This window comes from Abramis brama (assembly GCF_963993115.1).
Source record: "Abramis brama genome assembly, chromosome: 12".
Taxonomy (NCBI): Eukaryota; Metazoa; Chordata; class Actinopteri; order Cypriniformes; family Leuciscidae; genus Abramis; species Abramis brama.
In genome coordinates this window covers 32348201-32355128 of record NC_139974.1, presented here as the reverse complement: position 1 = coordinate 32355128, position 6928 = coordinate 32348201, and positions in this window count along the sequence as shown.

The following is a 6928-nucleotide window of genomic DNA, read 5'->3' as shown; positions in this document are numbered from 1 at the left end:
TATTATCATTTTGCAGAAATGTTGCCACATGCACTTTTTCCTAAGAACCTAGGTTGTCTAAAATGTCCTTCATGATGTAATATCTATTTTTTTAAATAATTTATGGCAAAAACATTTATTAATGTCTTGTTTTATATACAGGTATTTTTTTAATGGAAAATAAGACAAAAATGATTCGATTTGTATTTTTCCAGTCAAAATATTGTCACCTTAAAACATTTCACGTCAAAATGAAAATATTATAAAGTACAAAATATGCAGAAAATTTATAATTTAGCCCGCATTCACATATACTTAAAGCTGCAGTCCGTAGTTTTTCCTCTTTGTCGCCATCTCTGTTCGAAATCTGCAATTGCAGTTATTCACGGAATTATCAACTTTACGTGGGTTGTGCCTCGGTGTGGATACTGGCATCCACTTTTGTTCTGACCAACTATGGGAAAAAAAGCATTGCAGTAAATCGCGCTGATTAAATCTAACGATCGCTTACCATATCACGTCAAACCGTGCAAATTATATTTTGTTCTCAAATTGTTAATGTTAACGACATCAGCATTGCGTGACTACATTTAATTCCCTTCCGATATTTATCCTTGTTTTCGCATTGGCCCGGTTGCAGTCTCTTTTTTTTCTGTAGCCACTCCGAAGTCCGAAGTCTTTTGCATTTTACAACAGGTGAATCTCTAGTTGTCACTGGTGATTGTTGTTTGAACCTTTCTGGATCTGCCAACAAATTAACAAGTTTATATCAAGTGCTGTGAGAAAAGGCTATAAATCTCCAACTTCAACATCCTCACACGCAACATAGCCTACTAGCCAAGACTCCTTCTTTATGTGTACGGATGTGACGTAATGACGCAAAAACATGCTTGAATTTCCTGTGGAAATCCACCAGTACCACTGGAATTAAAAACATTATTACAAGCTTACCGTTTTGAATCGAGCTAAGGCAAGCAGATAGTTTTGAACACTGGCTGGTTATGTACTTGCTCTAAAATTTATTTTGGATAATTTTTAACCCAAAAAAGTTACGGACTGCAGCTTTAATGATGCCAAAATCCCACAATAATTAAAAATAAGAATAACAACTGAATTTACAGTCTTGGGCGAACTGTGTCTTTTAAGATTAAAAACAGCACATTTTTACTGCAGTGCGTATAATATAATCTGTTGTTGAAATATGCACAAATATAGATTTGATTTGCTCTGTGAGTGACTGATATAAAGCTCTTTAGAGTAACGTGCACCAGACTGCTTTACAAGCTCAAAAATGCAATTGTATAGCCTAATCATCCCTAATTGTGCATATGCATAGACTCTTTGAAATGCAAATCCGCTGCAAAGCATTACACTAAATAATTCTTCAGGGGGAAAAAACGCACGTGTGGGAGAAGAAAGCAAAAATAACGAGGGACAGGTGGAGAAAAAAAGAGATGGGAAAAGAATGTTGTAAGAGAGAGAGAAATGAGAAGGTAGGTGTTCCCTGTGTGGGATTAGCGGCTGAGTGTGATGTGGATCATGAGCTCCGGTGCCGCTCGCTCGCCCTTAATGACTGAGTGGGATATTGTTACTGACACATATTGGGGCTATGTTATAAGGGCTGCCAGGCCCACCTGTCACATAGGAATATGAAGGGAGGGTAAAAGAGGAGAGGGGAGACGATGGTAATAGTAAGAGGGAGGGAAAACTATAGACAGAGAAAGAGAGAAAGTAAATGAGCCTCTCCTGAGAGTGACCCTCCTCTCGTCTCTCGCCTGTCTGTCAGTGCTGCAGGTGTCTGTGCAGTCAGTGAGAACGAGTGTGTGCTCCACTGGAGCATGCAGCTAGACCAGGAAGTGTTCTGAATACTGAACACACACACTCAATACACAGGAAACACTGAGAGGAGAGCGGATTTACAAAAAAAAAAAAAAAAAAACCTGACCTGCTTTGAATGCTTAAAATCCTTATTCTGTTGCCCTGCATGTCACAGGTTGTGGATGGAATTGTTTTGGAAGGTCCTGTCTTTTCATTATTATTTTGAAATAACAAAAAAATCTAATGTTCTAGCTAGAGTGGGGAAAATAACCAACCAACGCATTTGGAGAGGGTGTTTTCACTGTTTTCAACATTGATAATAATAATAAGAAGAAATGTTTCTTTAGCACCAAATCATCAGAAAGATTGCTGAAGGATCATGTGACACTGAAGACTGGAGTAATGATGCTGAAAATTAAGCTTTGCCAATACTGGAATTGATTAGGCTACATTTTCAAATATATTAAATAGAAAACCATTATTTTAAATTGTAATAACATTTCACAATATTACTGTTTTTACTATTTTTTATCATGTTTCACAGGAGGAGGAAACAATGAGGGTAAGTAACTAATGTCATTTAAGTAACAAAATGGTGTTCATTGCTTATTATTTAGAATATCTGCCAAATCTTCCATTTATGTTCTAACCATCCATTTACGTCTAAAATACTAGAAAAAGTAGTGTCCGCTCAATTGTGCTTTTTGCAAAATAATGATATGTATGAAAAATATCAGTCTGGATTCAGGCCCCATCATATCACAGAAACTGTACTCGTTAAATTACAAATGACTTACTTCTAGCTTCTGACCAAGGCTTTATCTTAATACTAGTTTTACTTGATCTTAGCGCTGTGTTCGACACTATAGATCACTGGTATTCAGGGACAGGCATTAAGGTGGTTTAGATCGTACCTATCAGACCTTTACCATTTTGTCTATTTAAACGGGGAAAAAACTAAGATAACGTCAGTAAATTATGGAGTGCCGCAAGGATCTGTGTTAGGCCCTCTGCTATTTTCAATATATATGCTGCCACTTGGTAATATTATAAGACAACATGGAATGGAGTGAAAAGCGCTATACAAATAAATGTGAATTGAATTGAATATAATGCAGCATAGTACAGAGCATAACAACGTTTATGTAAAGTTAAACAGATCAGCTTGGAGTCTTACCCAAAGGATTTGAAAAAAGAAATATTCCTATAGCCGAGCACTTGCATAAATCATCAATTTAAGTGCAGCATTGCACAAGTCTGAGCTGTTAATTTCAGACTTGACTCTTAACACTTACATTTGGAACGAAAGCAAAAAGCACAGGCAGAAATGTAGTTACATTTAAAAAGCCAGAGGCAGTGGATGATAGACTGGTTGCAGGTCTAGTACTGCTGAACACTTCCATTTCACACTACTTCTGGACCATGATCATGATTCATCACAGAACCAACAGCATTTTTGTCTGAGGGAAATGCGTGTACGTGTGTGGGAAGCTCTCTCAGCTTAGCAAGCAGGAGGTGGACCTGAGCCGAAGTAATTACTCCAGCTGACATACTTCACATGACTAATGAGACAATCTCAGGCCACCGCAACCAGTCCATTTGTCACCCAAAGCTATGGCGCCATAGAACGCTAACTCCTGGCAGGCTCTGCTAAGGTCAGGGTAAACGCCGACTCTGAAGCACCTGATTAATTCCAATGTAAAGGCGTGGAAATAAAATTCAATTGATCATTTCCAATTAGCCAGGATCTCTGGGATGACAAGGCAGCCAAGGTCGTAGAACCTTTTGTAGAGCACATTAATTACAGCGCGCCATGTAAAGATCTTATAACAGGCAGTGTATCAACAGAAATCGATAAAAATGTTGCAGGAAATATACCATAGATCAATAAGACCAGTCAACCAGCAGTTCCTCCTTACGAATGAAGGTAACAACAAAGATAGTGGTGAGATGAAGGAACCAAGGTCAGAGAACTAAACTAGAAAGTGCTGGAGGTGTAAAGGTTCATCAAACTCTGGTGACGAAAAATAATATGACAGTGGAACAAATAAGATAACGTAATAGCGACATTTGCAAATTTGTTGGACTGAAGTTTATTTATTTTTTGCAGGTCCTGGATTTCTAAAATTGGTTCCTACATAAATAATTTGTACTTAAAATGCACAGCGTAAGATTTTCAATCAGTTCCAATAACTTTGGACACTCAAGAAAACTTTTTACTGACTCAGAAAACCACCAGAAGAACCTAACCTGCTGCAGGGATGCATGAGGACTGCAGATGTGGCCAGAGCAATAAACTGCAATGTCCGTAATATAAGACACCCAAGACAGTGCAACTGGGAGACAGGAAGGACAGCTGATCGTCCTTGCAGTGCTGAACCACATGTAACCATGGCTGCATCCGAAATCGCATACGGAAAATGGCACTGCATCCGTAATTATCTCTATAACTGTGATGGCTACATGTGTTTATGAATGTGCTATATACAGTCGTGCTCGGAATTAATCATATCCCTGGTAAATATGATCAAAAATCGTTTATCCTTTTGATCTTTCATTCAAAAAATTGGCAAAATCCTAACCTTTCATTTAAGTAAAAGAATTGAAAGTGGGGGGGAAATCACATTATGAAATAAATGTTTTTCTCCAAAACACGTTGGCCACAATTATTGATACCCTTTTATTAAATACCTTTTTGCGATCTCCTTTTGCCAAGATAACTGCTCTGAGTCTTCTTCTATAATGCCTGATGAGTTTGGAGAACACCTGACAAGAGATCAGAGACCATTCCTTCATTTTGTGCTCCCTAAAACATTTTTGTGTTGATTTTGATGTTTGTTTTGGATCGTTGTCCTGATGGAAGATCCGACCACGGCCCATTATAAGATTTCTAGCAGAAGGCGTCAGGTTTTGATCTGTTGATATTTGATAGAATCCACGATGCCGTGTATCTGAATAAGAAGTCCAGGACCTCCAGCAGAAAAATATGCCCACAACATAAAAAATCCAATGGATTATTAAATTGTACACATGGGGTACTTTTTATCCTTGTGTGCACCAAACCCATCTAGTGTGTTTGCTGCCAAAAAGCTCTTTTTTTAGTTTCATCTGACCACAGAACCCTGTGTTGTTTGAAGTTCCAGTCGTGTCTGACAACTGAATATGCTGGAGTTTGTTTCTGGATGAGCGAGGAGCATTTTTCTTGAAACCCTCCCAAACAACATGTGGGGATGTAGGGGTTGTTTGATTTTTTTTTTAATAGGCTTTCTGACCCCAAGACTCAACTAATCTCTACAATTCTCCATCTGTGATTATTGAAGAGTCTTTGGCCACTCAAACCATCCTCCTCACCATCCATTAAGACAATATAGACACACGTCCTCTTCCAGGAGGATTCGTAACATCTTTAGTTGATTATAACTTCTTAATTATTGCCCTGATGGTCAAAATGGGGATTTTCAATTCTTTAGCTATTTTCTTACAGCCACTCTCTATTTTGTGATGCTCAACAATCTTTTGCTGCACATCAGAACTATATTGTTTGGTTTTACTCATTGTGATGGATGATTAAGGGAATTTGGCCTTTGTGTTTCCTCATATATAAACTCCTGTGAAACAAGAAGTCATAGCTGGACAATTTCATGTTCCTAGTCACCCTGGTGTGCTAAAAAAAAGGTAAATATTAATGGGAATATACTTCAGAGATATTTTATTCATAAAAAATTCTAGGGGTATGAATAATTGTGGCCAACGTGTTTTGGAGAAAAACATTTATTTCATAATGTGATTTCCCCCCCACTTTCAATTCTTTTACTTCAATGAAAGGTTCGATTTTTGCCAATTTTTTGAATGAAAGACCAAAAGGATAAACGATGCAGATTTATTTTTTACAGCCATTTTTGATCATATTTACTAGGGGTATGATGATATTATATGATATAATTCTGAGCACGACTGTATATCATAATTACGGATGCAGTGCCATTTTCCAGAGCTACATTCGGCTTCCACTGTTGCCCACTACTGGCCACCTGTTGCTGCTAATGAGTGTAGTGGGGTGTGAATGTGAGCAGCTCCCAGCTGTAACCCAGGGTTCATGATCTAACACACTGATACTGGATATAATTGGCTTTGGTGGCATTGGGCATGGTTAGGCCGGGCTCCTACAGTTTAACTGCCATTGACTTAATGACCGAGGCAGAGGGGCGCTCACATCGCTAACCCGAGAGCATGTGGCCTCTCGGGAGGGTTTCTACAGCCAGGGCAACCATGGCAACAGCTGAGCCTTAGTTGCTAACTTCCACAAACATTGCCCACACACACCACGTACAAACACAATAACCCAGCTTTGCAGGTTAACCAGGCACAATGAGATTAAGGAATGAAGGGGATTGCTTATACATTAAGCAAAGTGCAAGGCAAGTTTGCTATAGTCTGTGACAAAAAAAAAATCTAGTGTGCAAAACTTATTTAAAATTGGTTTTGAAATGTGGCTGACCAGCCATTAGGTGTGCGCAACTAATGGACAGCATATATGCAAACAAAACTGATAACAAGTAAACACTAATAGAGACTATAAAGAAATTTACCTATTAGTCACAGTGCACACGATTCAATATTTCTAATCATCATCCTTTATTATGACTATTATGTCATTTTCATTATATATCATATTAATACTAAATTTAGATATCCTAAGATATGTTTCCCTGATGAATCTGAATGCAGCTTGAGTCTATATATGTGTACAGGGCAATGTGTTTCAGGCTTGTAGGGTACTTTTACACGACAACGATATGCTTAAAATGGAGAAGTTTTCCTTTGAGTTTTCCGTGTAAAGGCAAAACCATTGTCAAAACGATCCCCATTCACACGGATCTGCGAAAACGACTAAAACGCTGTATTCTGCTGCCAGGCCATTAGATGGCGATGCAACACTAAAGATTGAACACATAATATGCACGACGTCATCGTTTTCACAGATTCGCGTTTTTGTTGTTTACACGGAAACCGTTCAAAAACGTGCACTTTGAAATCTGTTTTCAAAAGTTTGCGTTTTCAGGCACCTAAAACGCCGTTGTCGTGTAAACGAACGGCCAAAACGCATAAAAAGTTTTCCGTTTTTAGTTGA